At 40.4% G+C, this 14,825-nt stretch overlaps 1 protein-coding gene across 17 annotated transcripts in view; it reads left to right on the top strand.

Moving 5' to 3' along the window:
* Nucleotides 1-14,825, top strand: part of ptprf.S (protein tyrosine phosphatase receptor type F S homeolog) — a 325,862-nt gene that overhangs the window by 153,885 nt on the left and 157,152 nt on the right. The window lies entirely within an intron of this gene.

Here is a 14,825-nt window from a genome sequence, read left to right on the forward strand (position 1 = left end):
TGCCGTTGTTTAATGGGAGATTACAACATACGTGTGTAAACATGTACATATATTTTTCTGTATGCAGTGTTCTTTAAGCAGCACTCCTTAAATAGCTACTCCCAGAGCAAACAGTAGGCAAATGCTTATTTGAGTTTCTATGCATTCCAGCAGAGGGGGTTCTGTGTATAATAAACCTTGTAGCTTTGTGCAGAAGGAGGAATATGTGAAGTATCAATAGCGACAATTGTTCTTGTGTGACCCCCCCCCTCCCCCAACCTGCACAAAAGGAATGGCAATCCTGTCCTAACATGAGCTCTGTTGGGACACTAGGCCACATTTTGCTAATAATTTACCAGGGATTTGTAGAGGGAAATCAGGCTTTAGTCTCTAGCACAAATGTTATGATTAACCTAAGTAATATTTAGCAGAAACTATCCTATGCAACTTCACTCGTTATCGCCAGATTTTTCTGCACTTGTTTGCGAAGTTTAACAGATTTTAAATTCTCTATATATGTACGAAAACCAGCAATAAGCAGGCCAGACTATTTCAATTAAACACTAGTTTAAAATAGTTTGGGCAACTAATTGCATGTATGGGGATCTGTTATCTGGAAACCACTATACAGAAAGCTCTGAATTAAAGGGTTTGTTCACCTTTGAGAGAACTTTTAGTATGATGTAGAGAGTGATTTTCTGGGACAATTTGCAATTTGTTTTCATTTTTTATTATTGAAGGTATTTGAGTTATTTAGCTTTTTATTCAGCAGCTCTTCAATTTGCATATTAAGCAATCTGGTAACTAGGCTCCAAATTACCCTAGCAACCATGCATTGATTGGAATAAGAGACTGGAATAGGAGAGGGTCTGAATAGAAGGATCAGTAATACAAAGTAACAATGACAATTCATTTGTAGTCTTATAGAGCATTTGTTTTTTTAGAAGGAATTGAGCGACGCCCATTTGAAAGCTGCAAAGAGTCAGAAGAAAAAGGCAAATAACTATAAAACTATAAAAAAAAAATAAATAATGAAAACCAATTGAAAAGTTACTTAGAATTGGCCGTTATATAACATAATAAAAATTACCTTAAAGGTGAACCACCCCTTTAAGGGAAGGCGATCGCCCATTTTAAACAAATCTAATTTTAAAAAATAATTTCCTTGTACCTGATGGTAAATAAGCTGCGTTGATCCATATTGATGACAAAGCAATCCTATTGCGTTTATGTAATGTTTAAATGCTTTTTAGCAGACTTAATGTATGGAGAGTTCTATTTTGTTAAGATCCTTTATCTGGAAAACGCCAGTCCTCAAGCATTCTGGATAATATATTGTATACCTGTACCAATAATTATTATGGGCAGACAGTTATAGTCTATGTAAGCGAGGGAATGTTAATGAACAGAATGTATAGTATACAGGTATCGGACCTGTTATCCAGAATGCTCGTGACCTTAAGTGTACTAGAAAATCATTTAAACATTAAATAAACTCAATAGGCTGGTTCTGCTTCCAGTAAGGATTAATTATATCTTGGTTCAGATCAAGTACAAAGTACTGTTATTACAGAGAATAAGGAAATCATTTTTAAAAAGTTAGATTATTTGATTATAATAGTCTATGGGAGACTGCCTTTCCATAATTCGGAGCTTTCTGGATGCTTTGAAGGCATAAGAGTCAGGGCACATGCTCAGGTTCGGGGATATTAGTCTCCCGGCAGCAAATTTCCTCTTCTTCTGGACGACTAATCTCCTCTAACTGCCTACCACCGGCTAGAATGTAAATCACTTTCGGGATGGCGATTCTATTCCGAAGTCACCCAAAGTTGCCTCGCGAGAAAACTTCAGACAACTTCAGAAAATTAAGCGATCCGAGTGCCATCCTGGCGTCAAGTTATATTCTAGCTGACGGGAGACAGTAAGAGGAGATTAGTCGCCCCGAAGAAGAGCAGATTTGTCGCTGGCCGACTATTCTCCCCGTATCTGAGCGTGTGCCCTGACCCTAAAGGTCTGGTAATTTGCTTCTGAAATGAGCAGAACAAATAGATTCTTGTAGGAATGGATTTGTTTACATTCATTTACCCAAATTTACCCAATATGTTAGTGGAACAGTCTCCCAGATGGTGTCATGATTTAAAACTGAGGTCTGAATTAAATGTCGCTGGGTGCCTGCTGGCTATGGCAAGTTTCCACCAATGTGCAATATGTTGGCACTTTAGAAACCTTGGAATGGATTTAGGAATTTGTCAGTGTATCAGTGCCTGGTGCTCTCTTGTGGAAATTAAGGCTGTCAGCGTTGCTTATACTTACTGTATATGTCTGGAATAGGTCACATTTTAGGGTCACCTTTAAGTTGTCCATGGGGCATCCGGTAAAGAAAATAACATTTTTACTTATACAGAAAGGTGACACTGTTTCTCAGTGATTAGCATTACTGCTTACAGTGCTGGGGTCCTGGCCATTATCTGCTAGAAATGAGTGTGTTTACCCCATGTCTGCTTGGGACTTTTGATTATAAACCCCACTGGGTCAGGGTCTGATGGGAACAATTATCAATCTTTGTAAAGCACGATGTAAATGCATAGACACTAAATAAAGAAAGGATATATCATGGTACGGCCTACTTCCTTATCACTTATGAACTTTGTCCTTATGAAAGGACATATTTACTATGAGATTTTGATTGACTCAGTCTAAAAAAAGCATAAACAGAGTAAACATAAAAACATAAACAGATTTTTTTCTCTAATATCTTTACAATACTGCCTGTGAAAGTATATCTGATAATTTGGACTGGAAAATGTAGGAGCATTGTGGAACTATTACATTTTTGCTTTTCTGAGATTTTTCTGGAATATTTGTGACAAGGTGCTTCATTCAAAACTTGTACTGTATCTGTGCAGTCGAACACTTAGTACAACTTTGCTAATAGGGGGTATCGCATTTCCAAAAAAAATCTAAACCTCTTTCTGTTGCTTATGGAAAACCGGTAAATAGTGGTATTGCATGGTTCATTACTATTATTTTAATGTGAGTCTTTTTCAAATTGCCCTTTTTAGTAACATAGTTAATTAGTGTTTACTCCTCAAGAAAATTGACAAGGTTAATAATAAATATATTGAGCTGCTGTGTAGCCGTGGGGGCACAGTATGCACAACAGATAAGCGATGACCGTAGTATAAAATGGGATTCTTTAGAACTTATCTACTGTGTATCCTGTGCTTGAATGGCTGCCCCCATGGCTACACCACAGCTTGGTTATATAAACTATATTATAGTTATGGAAGCAAGCACATCAGTTTTACCAGTGCAGGGCATCATCACATTATATTATTTGTTTAAAAAAACCCTTTCATTTTTTTGGTGTTGCTTTAAGGATTGTTGGCACTTCAAAAAAATGGTGCACAATGCAGACAAACCTAAAATCAGGGAATATAAAATGTGATGTTTAACTGTAGTTAATTTCCCTTTAATAAGTCTGTAGACATTGCATAATATCATGTTAAATCTTGTCCGGCCCAATTTAGTAAATAGAGATTATGCATGGAGTTTATGTCAATACTTCACTTACCTGATCTTGCTGCATTTCCACTGCTTTTGAAAACGCCTAATGCAAATGACATCACCTGGTAGTAAAAGACAAGGCTTTGCATGCAAGGAAGGTATTATAATCCAGGGCTAGGCGACAGTAATTAAAGGCATGGCAAACAATACCAGTTAGCATGATGACTAGGTGTTTTACTTACCGTAGGTTTTATATAGTGTTAATGCCATTGAACCAAAGAAGACATTAAGATCTGTGTTAACTTTGGTGTTTGTTTTCCTCCTCACAAATTGCAAGTACAGTATGGGACCCGTTATCCAGAATGCTCAGGACCTGGGGTTTTCCAGATAACAGATCTTTCTGTAATTTATATCTTAGGTCTACTAGAAAATTATGTAAACATTAAATAAACCCAATTAGCTAGTTTTGCTTCCAATAAGAATTAATTATGTCTTAGTTTGGATCAAGTACAAGGTACTGTTTTATTGTTACAGAAAAAAAGGAAATAATTGGTATAAATTTGGGATTTGGATTACTTGGATAAAATGGAGTCTATGGGAGCATTTTGTAGTTTGAAACTTTCTGGATAACGGGTTTCCGGATACCATACCTGTACCATGAAAGATGCTAGAAAATCTATTTTTATGTAAATTGGATTAATCCAATTATTTAGGAGTAGGGGCAAGTATAAACAAAACTAGTTGTGTAAACCGCTCTAAAATTTATGCACACTGTGAGGGTCTCACAAGGGCCAGGGTACATGGGAGCGTTGGTGTCACTGCTCTCATCCTGTGAGGTTTTTTTTGTTTTGTTTGTTTTTTGCAGGCTGAGGGATACAGATCTGCTCTGTGCCCCAGCTCAATTGATCTACACAGAAAGCACAGGCACGATGAATGGAGGTAGGCCTGAAAAAGGCTGCTTTTGCAGTTTCGTCCCAAACCATGCTCTGCTGCACGTGCCTGTACTTTTCCATTCAGATCAACTGAGCTGGGGCAAGGAGTGGATCTGCTCTTCTCAGCCTGCAAATAAACACAACCTATGTGTAGCCTCTTCAATATTATCTTTTGTTTGTCAAATTAAATCTATAAATACTATAGTTATAGAGCTGGATCCATACTCTATTTTATATTGTGGAAGCTAAAATGCATGGGGAAAAGGAAAATAAATATTTCCATTTCCATTCCATTTGTAGCAAATATAATAATTTCACATTGCAGTGTTACCGTTGGGTATATTCTAAATGATTAATATGCCTCACAATGCAAATGGAAACAGTGGATATATGAAATTGAATATATTGGTTTCATTGTTCCATTTTATACAATATCGGACTATACATGCCTTTGCCCATTGTATTGTCGGTGTTAAGTTGTGTAATTGTTTATCTCGGTAAATAAGTAAAAGTAATTTTGACAAAGGAAAAAGTAATAAAAACAAACTGATAAGATTTACATGTTTTTTTTTTTTTTGAAAGTTTTAATTTTTGCAGTTTTTAACAACACATCACATACACCTAGACATAAAATACAAAAAAGACAAATCATACATAATGGACGTGGAACCAGCAGACAGAATACCGTCACACATAGAACCCAATCTTAATGAGCGGCTTCATATTCCAACCAAGCTCCCCAGACGCCCTCAAACTTCTTGGGGCACCCTCTTGTGACATAAACAAATTTTTGGTAAGGAAGGACGTTGTTAACCTGACTTTTCCAGAAGGTAATGGTTGGGGGTTCAGTCGATTTCCAATGCAAAAGGATAGATTTTTTTGGATAATATAGAAGTTGGAGGTAGCAAAGCTTGACTGCAGGCTTCAGCCCCAAATTTTACATTATTCCCAAAAGACAAACTAACGGGGTTCTAAAACTAGGGACATCTAAGACCAGAGAAGTATGGTGCAGGACCCCACCCCAGAACCCCTGGATTCTCGGGCAGTCCCAGAATACATGCATAACCGTGCCTACCTCCTGTTTACATTTGGTGCATTGGTCTGAAACCGTAGGATATATTTTTGCAAGTCTATAAGGCGTAAGGTATACTCTGTTCAGAAACTTAGTTTGGATATACCTGTCTCTAACAGACCTGGTAATGACTGGGACCTGTTTCAGTGCATCCGTCCACATCTCCTCCTCCAGACCTGGAATATCCCTAGACCATTTATTTCTTACCCTTTCTAGTGGATCGGGACCAGCCCTTTCCAGTATGGCGTAGAACCAGGTGGTGGGTTTCCTTATGCCCTCTTTCCTCAAATAGACTTCTAGGGTAGTCTCCACAATTTCAATGGGTCTACTAGGAAATTGGGTTTGAAAGGCATGCCTGAGCTGGAGGTAGCGGAAAAACATGGAATGTGGCAATCTGAAAGTATGCTGAAGGCTCTGGAATTGCTTCAAATCCCCAGGCTCAATGATATCGGCCAAGGTTTTGACTCCCCGACTAGCCCAACAATTCACTTCCGGTATATCCCTGAGGTGCGGGAGATTACTATTCCCCCATAAAGGCGTCCAACAGGACCACACAGGTCTAGCCTTATGGACCAGCTCTCTGGAACACAACCACCACTGTGGCCATTGGCACAGTGATTGAACACTGCAATGAGGTTCCTCTATATAGTAATTTAGCCAGAGCCTCTAAGGAGCCCATGTTCACAGCTTCAAGCATGGTAGAAAGGTTGTCGGACTGTGGAACAACCCACCAATGCGCATAGACAAGTTGGCTCGCTAAAAAGTATGACCTAAGATTGGGCAAAGCAAGGCCTCCCCCAGTTGTGGGTGCCTGTAGGGTTCTAAAGCTCATCCGAGGGTGTTCAAAGATTTACATGTTTAAATGTGCAGTAGACCCTCAATTTTACATCCCCTCATTTTACATAGTTGTTTGTGGTCCCACCTTTATATTAAGCATAATAGATTTCCCTGATTTTACATTTTCCTCGATTTTACACAATTTTTTCCTGGTCCCCCTGAAAAACGTAAAATGGGGCTTCCACTGTATTTTTAATACCATGGTACTCAACTAGTAGTGCTGCACCTTTTGATATAACTCACATGATATAAGTAATAATATATGCCCAGATATCCTATATATGTCCTGCAGGTGAACTGGAATTACAATAACTGCATCTCCTGGCAGATGTTTGCAGGCTAATCCATTGTTGTAAATTTTTCTTAGCATTTTAAATCCTGCTAAGGGTGGTGGCAAACAAGGCTTCTGGGGGGATTAGTCGCCCAGCGACAAATCGCCTCTTCTTCGGGCGACTAATCTCCCCTAAATGCCTTCCCGCTGGCTAGAATGTAAATCACCGTCGGGATGGCACTCAAAATACTTTGTTTTCCGAAGTCATCTCAAGTTACCTCCCTAGGAAACTTCAGGCAACTACTGAAAGCCGAAGCGATCCGAGTGCTATCCCGTCGGCGATTTACATTCTAGCAAACGGGAAGGCATTTAGGGGCGACTAATTTCCCTCAGTAGCCTCTTCTGCCCACCATGCTAAAAATCTTCAGTAATAGTCTTGACTGTGGCATCATCATTTTTGAACCTCAGACATAGTAATTTTTGTACCAATGAAATAATTTATAGAATTTACAGAATTGACACTTATGTATTGTAAGGCAAAATAGTACAGATTTGTTTTTTGTAGTCTATGCACAGATCTAGAATGAAAATATTTGTACCTCCATATCCCCCTACTGAAAACTAATGTCACTGTTGCTTTGTAGATTAAAGTAGTAACCGTAGTATGGTATGGAAAGCACCACACGCTCAGATCTTAAAGGGGAACCTTCGCGAAAATGAAAATTTTAAGAAACTTTCTAAATACAATCAATAAAATATTCTTCATTGTTTCTGAAATCAAGTTTAAGTTCACTCCCTCTCTTGGCATCGGTTTCTCTCTCATTCTTTCTTCATGCAGCGGTTGGGTGTCAGATAGTCATTGACAGTTAGAACCAATATATCTTAGGGGGCTTCTTTTCCTAGCAGATGTATTAGAACTCCCTCATATAACTGATTCCAGTACCAACTAAATTGAACAAAATAACTGCCTTTTTAACAAATTCTGCATGTAGAGAGACATGATGTCTGGTGGGTGATTTTAATAGTGAGCTCTAATGCATCTTCTAGACAAAAGGAGTCCTCTATAAGATATATTGGATCATTCATATGACGCCCAACTCCTGAATGACAAAAGGAAGAGAAACAAATGCTCAGAGAGTGATAATGAAGATAAACTTGATTATTTCAGAAATGGTTTTAATTGGTTTTACTTAGAAAGCTTCTTATTTCAGTATGCTGAAGCTAATATTAATTTTTAATTTTCGAGATAGTTCCCCTTTAAAACTAAAACCGTAGTTCATTAAGTGCCCAATGATCATTAAGTCACACTTTGTGACTTTTATCAAAGGAAAGACACCTTTACACCAAGTGTAACTGAAATGTCTGGCATGTAATAAATTGCTAATCGAAACACAGAAAAATATCAGCAGTGCTCAGTCTAACCCAAAAAATCTGGAGTTGACCAGCTGCTATGAACAATAAGAAAATATTTGTACACAAAAACAAGAAGAAAAATTGCCAGCGCATGGTTTGCCTTTAAAAATAATTAGGTGTCCCGAATTTATTCCACTGCATTACGACCTTTTGCACAGTCTCTGGCTTTCGTATTAATCAATCTAAGACAGTGGCTACCCCACACAACCTCTCAGACTCCTCTCTCAAACTTCTCAAATTGAACTTTAACTTCAAATGGATAGAAAAAGGTATGAAGTATCTGGGGGTCAAATTGGCAGACGATCCCAACACACTCCACCTACTCAATTTTACGCCAATGTATGCCTATTTGAAAAACCTCATGCATAAATGGATGTCTTATCCGATATCCCTATTGGGTAGAGTTAATGCTATCAAAATGGTTATACTACCGAAACTATTATACCTGTTTAGGGCTTTACCCATCACAATACCTGATAAGGAACTCAGAGCTTTTCAATCTCATATCACTTCTTTTATATGGCAAAACAAGAGGGCTAGAATCTCCACAGCTATATTGGCCAGGTCTAAAGGCAGGGGTGGGTGGGGATTGCCGGACATTAAAAGCTACTATTTGGCAGCCAGATTAGCGCAACTGGTCCAGTGGAACTCGGCTATAGAGACTCATAGATGGGTTGAAATTGAGCATTATCTCACCTGTCCTATTGGGGTCCGAGGGCTTCCTTGGCTAGCCAAAAAACATAGACCATCGCACTCAGAGTACTTATCTCCTTATATATATCATACATTGTTAGTTTGGGATTCTTGCCGTTTACGATACAATCTCCAAGGCTCACCAGGCCTGGTTGTCCCAATTCATAGTAATCCAGACTATGCCCCGGGCCTGGTGACCCTAGGCTACAAACGCTGGGCCGCTAAAGGGCTATGGTCCTTCCATCAATTTATTCAATGGGACAAAATACTTACTTGGAACACCTTTAAGGACAAATTTGCCATGACAGAACAGGACCAGTTCCAGTTTTTACAAATATCTCATATCTCTACTCGATTTCCTTTAGCGCCCATAGCTAAACTTACTAGGTTTGAATGGTTGTATTGTAACTTGTCTTTTCGTAAAGCTTTAATTTCAGAACTTTATAGACTGATATGGCATGTTAGGCCACCAGCAAAAACTAAACACCAAATACGGTGGGAGACGCACATAGGCGAGAGCCTATCAGAAGAGCAATGGACAGACATATTCATCAACATGGCAAAGATATCTCTGAATGTTCTCATAAAGGAAAAACCATACAAAATACTGTATGACTGGTACGTGTCACCCACTTTGCTCCACAAATGGGACTCCACTAACTCCAAGACATGTTTTAGAGGTTGTGGTCAGGAAGCCGATAATTGGCACAACTGGTGGACTTGCCCAATAGTTCAACGAATATGGACTGACCCGTTCACCATAATTTCCTCGATTCTTCAGACACCTGTTGCTCCAGACCCATGGGCAGCGCTGTTTGGCAGACGCTTACAGCTCTCCCGACATCACAATAAATTAGCTACACAAATCTGCTCCGCCACACGATGTGTTTTAGCTTCAATGTGGAAGGGCTCTGGCCCTCATCGATCAGCGCTGGAGAGGAAAATATGGTGGATTGCTGCTAACGAAAAAATTACATACCTGCTGAAAGATAAGCTGGACACTTATGACCTAATATGGAATCCCTGGATTACTAAAGATGACCCCATCTAGTCTGTTCATACCCCACTGTATGCAATATATCTCTATTCTTTGCTTTAATAGGTAATTTGACTTGATGACACGGTGACGACAGAACATGTATGCAACATATTTGTGTTTTTTTTTTTTTTTTTGCTTTTTCTTTTCTTTTCTTTTATTTTATTACCTTTATATTATATTATTTTATTGTATGTTGTGATACAGGTTTGCAAATTACAACTTTTCACTGGCATCTTGTATATGATGTTGAACCTGAATAAACACAAAGTTGAAAAAAAAAAAATAATAATTAGGTGTTAGTACCACACTTTGGCCAAAATATGTAAATTCATGTGCCCCTCATTATACGCGAGTCCTACACTTCGAATGCTCACAGATAGTGTAGGACTTGTGTATAATAAGGGGCCTTGATGTGGCATGTGAGCTTACATTTTTTGGCCAAAGTGTGGTACTAACACCTAATTTTTGTAATAACTATTTTTAAAGCCAAACCGTGTGCTGGGAATCTTTCTTCTTTTTATGTAATAAATTGCGGTTTGACTTGTAAATATTTTTTTTGTATACTAATATTTTCAATTTTACTTAAGAGCAAGAACTGCATTGCTTCTCCCTTATTTCTACTGGGCATGAACCTGATATTTCCACACATAGCTCTGATATCTCTATAGGTCTGGCAACAAGGGCAAGAGTTTCTAAAGTATATCTGCAGTTGAGGTATGTGCTAGAACTTCCAAAAATATACATTGTATATTATATGTATCATTACATACATATATGCAGTATTTCAAGAGGCTTTACTAACTTTGTGTTTTTAACCGTTTTAAGGTTTATATTTCCCATGTATCCTATTTTCCCTCTTACCCTTTTTTTATGTTTCAGACCAGTAGTGCAGTAATGGTGGCAGTACGCGGAGCGATCCGCATGTTTGCGGTGGGCAATATCGGGCTGATCCGATCGTGGGCCCTAGGGCCCAACAATCGGATCCTAGTGGTGGCTTTAGGGGCAGGCGGATAGCGGTCCATCAACGAACAGATGCGGCCGCGGTCCGACGGGATTTTTAGTCCCATCCAATATGCGACTTTTGGCCAGATCTCAAATTGGGGAAGCCCGTCTGGGGGCCCCATACACGGGCCAATAAGCTGCCGACTCGGTCTGTCAGATACAGAATTGCTAAACTGTTAAAATGTGCTACGTAGTTGATGCATTTGTCAGCAGCATCATAGGAATGTCAGCAACTGACAGTTGATTTTAAAGGGGACCTGTCATCCTAACATAATTACAAATCCTATTGTAGCAAAATAAACTTTACCTACACTATAAATAATTGAAATGTTTTCCTTCATTCTTTTGGATCCGCAGTAACGTCAATCACGAAGTGCTATTTTATGGAAATTATCATCACATTTTGCATAATTTTTGTCGCTTAGTAGCTCAGGAAACATACGTTGTGTGGTACATTTACTATTACTTTCCTTTAAAATCTATTGGGCACTTAACCTTTCAAACCTTCCTTTCAAGTGGAGCTAATATTAAGCTTTCACAGGAAAAGTTCTATTCACCGTCACAGCATTTAGTACCTTAAAGGCAACACCATATTTTTGCAGGCTGAGAGAAGCAGATCTGCCGTTCAAGCTGGAAAAAGGAGAAAAGGCACTGGATACACAGCAGATAACAGATAAGCTCTGTAGTATACAAATGTTACTATTCCTTTAAGGGCAATGTCACACACAGTGCTTTTTTGCCTATGGGAGATGCCTCAGAAAATACATATGAATCTAAAAGTATGGGAATCATCTTTACATATGGCAATCTGACTTTGCAGCAATCCTGTCCCTGCTGGAGTGGAGATCTCCTACTGGCTGGCTCAATCTTTAAAGGGCACCCATTGCCAAAAATATTATCCCCAACCAAAGGCGTTGGCTAATAGAGCGCTGCACTCCATTTGGGGGTAACCATTTTTGGTTTCAAATGCCCCCACCAGTGCTATGCCACCTGCTCCAGGAGGGAGCTCCCAGTTCGAAAGGCCATGTTAGGGCACATGCATGCAAATTCCTTCTGAGGGAAAAAACACAATGAAATTGTGAAACAATATGAATGTTAAGAATTTTTCAGATCAGTCGCCCGAAAACCACAACATTTTCAGATTATTGAACAAAACCCAGCGCAGATCAGGATATCAATGGGAGATCTGCCATTGCATACCTCCCAACATTTTAGAAATTAAAAGAGGGACAATAAAGTTGCTGCGCGTGGCAAATTTGTTTGACCACGCCCATTTTTGTGCCCACATCCTCTAATTATGTTAATTTTACAACATTTTGCAGGTTATATAAGTGAACATTTTTCTGTTTTTTTTCAGTTATTACTGAAGGTGAATTGCCCTTTAAGCTGTGAGTCTAACATTTCCCAAGGGACCTGTAATCTTATATCGTTACAATTACTTATTTGCAATTACTTTATCTAGATTGCTTATCTAGATACATTTGAATTGTTACAAATGTATCTTATCTTCTGTTGTGGCTGTTCTGGGCCCTCTGCCTAAAGCCAATTAGGTTAGAAACTTTGTTTCTCTTTCTGGCTGTTCAATGCAGAGAAAAACTGGACTTTCCAGTACAAATGAGGGACTGCAGGTTGAGCTGGCAAAAGAGGGACTGTCCTTTTAAAAACGGGACAGTTGGGAGGTATGCCATTGACTTCTGCCTCAACTTGGCAGGTCTGAGTTGGAGTACTTTTTTTTTTTTTTTTTTTTTCTCTAACTTTTAACACCATCAGACTTTAATAAATACTGAAAATTTCTTAAAAAAATGGTAGTTTTCTCCTTTAAAAGTCTGACCAGAGGGGGGCGTGGCCTGACTGCTGGTGGGATAGCACGCACTTGGTGGAGCTCCGCAGCATACCCTGCTAAATCCTGAATAACCTGCATTATTTACTCTATTTTTGGAGCTGGAGCACTCACTACAGCCTCCCTTACCCCAGAGAGAGCTCATGGGGCAGAATAAAGCGCAGAAAAGGGCTTCAGAGGCTGCATCCCGGCTGGACAAGTATGCCAGAAACTCGTCTCAAAATGGCGGCGGTAAAGGCCTGGCTGCGCAACGCTCTTCACCTGTGAGGGAGAATGAGACGGAGGACTCTACCACGGATAATGGAGTCGGTGACCCACAACCGGAAGGTGTTACTCTGGCTGAGCCAACACTCCGAGATGTCTTGGAAGAAATCAGGGCTGCTAATGATACCTGTACAACTCTTATACAATCCAAGACTGACAAAATCAAAATCGATCTATCCATTATCAAGCACGATCTCCAAAAGCTGAGGGAAAGAACTACGGCAGTGGAGTCGCGGGTGAGCAATCTTGAGGACTCATGCAGCGAGTTACCCGCCCAATATTGTGCAATGCAAAAAATGATGGTGGAATGTCAGCGCAAATCAGATGATTTGGAAAATCGCCTGCGTAGGAGTAACTTGCGGTTCGTGGGCTTCCCTGAAAAGGCTGAGGGGGCCGCTCCCGAAACTTTTCTAGAAACCTGGCTCAAGACCACCTTTGGAGCAGACCAACTTTCCCCGACGTTTACTATTGAACGGGCGCACCGGGTACCTACCAGGCAGTCGCCTCCGGGAGCCCCGCCTAGGCCGTTGATCGCTAAACTCCTTAACGCAAGGGATCGAGACAAGGTGCTTGCTCTGGCGAGAGTACAGGGTCAGCTGCGTTATCAAGATGCCACGGTCTCCATCTATGCTGACTACTCTATGGAGGTCCAGCGACAATGCGCGGGATTCCAGAGCTGCAAGATCCGACTCCGCAATGCTGGGCTCACGTATGCCATGCTCTATCCGGCCAGGCTCCGGATACAAGCGGATGATCGCACCCTGTTTTTCACGGCACCACAGGATCTGAACCAGTGGTTGGATGCGAGGGGTGTGAATTAGCACATTCTACGGATCTACCGCGCTCTCTCTGTGAGTACTGTACATGTATGCCTTTTGCCATGCCTTGCGGGAGGCTTTACTCTGTCATCTCTGTCCAGCCGGGCATTGTCGCACTGTCTGGGACTTTGCCTTAATTCCAACACCTAAGAAGTGACTCTGAGTTTCCCGGCAGAACACTACTTCTACCTTGGCTTGGTCTACCGTTTTATTAAGGCCGAATGTGCCGCTGCTATCCTGTTTTGTTCCCTGGCAGGTTAACATTTATTTTCATATTCTGAATCTGCGGGTTCCTTTTTTTTTACTTCCCAAGGTGCGACTTTTCCCTTTTTGTTTTTTATTTGACTTTTTTGACTTTTAGTTTGTTGGTTGAAGCCGCTACATTTGTTCACGATTAGTGGCGCCAACGGTCTGGCACGACCCGCCCCCAACCAAGATGTGCAAAAGGGTTACGTTTTGGGCTCGAGTTCTACCTTTTGTTAGATATGAGGTGGAAGGGGAGGGGGGATTTTTTTGTGGGCGGCATAGAGTTGTTCTGTTGTTACACATCTCTAAGCCTATTGTTAAACTTTTTTCTGAAATTTTTTTGCTTTTTGCTCAAAGAACCGATTTGAAATGTACTGCAATGTTTATGCTGTTGCAACTGGGTAGACAGGAAAATGGCGATTAACCTCACTAGCTGGAATGTAAGGGGTCTGAACTGCCCAATAAAACGTAGATTGGTTATGGATTTCCTGAAGCGACATGCCACCTCCATTGCATTCCTGCAGGAAACCCACCTAACTGGTTCCAAGGTGATGGCTCTGAGAAGACCCTGGGTGGGATGGGCATACCATGCTGAATTCTCGACTCATTCCTCAGGGGTGTCCATCCTAATCGGTAAATCTGTACCCTTTGTTTTTGGTAGCATTAAATCTGATCCTAAAGGCAGATATATTTTTCTACATGGTCACATTCATTCCCGGGAGGTTTTGCTGGCGAATATTTATATCCCCCCGCCATTTGATGCTCGGGTACTTCAATGCCTAGCTGACCAACTCCTTCTATACCCTCATGCCTTGGTCATAGCAGCAGGGGATTTTAATGAAGTCATGTGTCCAGAGGTTGATAGACTGTTAAAGCGTTTAGACAGACCACCCCCGCAACACACTAGGCTAA

Source organism: Xenopus laevis, chromosome 4S (assembly GCF_017654675.1).
Source record: "Xenopus laevis strain J_2021 chromosome 4S, Xenopus_laevis_v10.1, whole genome shotgun sequence".
NCBI lineage: Eukaryota > Metazoa > Chordata > Amphibia > Anura > Pipidae > Xenopus > Xenopus laevis.